Below are 361 nucleotides of genomic sequence, written 5' to 3'. Positions count from 1 at the left end.
TCCTAAAGTCACTACCACTTAGAATGGGCCTACAGGGTCACACACCAATAGGGATGGACTTATACGTGAAGAATACGAAGAATGGAAACGAGATTTGACCGAAACGAGCATGAAAAGGAAAATTCAGCACGTTGGTCCGGAGCTGACCAAGTTTGGTCAGTCCCGGACCAAGTCGGTCAGCCCAGGAGGTCCGGAAGTCAGTCAGGAGGTCCGGAAGTCAGTCAGGAGGTCATCTGTCCAAGTCTGGTCCGGCTGACCAAGAGTTGGTCAGTCGCGGACCAGACAGTGGGTCAGACGGACCGAGACAGAAGCCAGGCGGACCGGAAAGACCAAGAAGGGTCTTGGTCCGGAGTTGACCACA

The sequence above is a fragment of the Tarenaya hassleriana genome, unplaced genomic scaffold (assembly GCF_000463585.1).
Source record: "Tarenaya hassleriana unplaced genomic scaffold, ASM46358v1 Cleome62, whole genome shotgun sequence".
NCBI lineage: Eukaryota > Viridiplantae > Streptophyta > Magnoliopsida > Brassicales > Cleomaceae > Tarenaya > Tarenaya hassleriana.
This window is presented reverse-complemented; position numbering follows the sequence as displayed.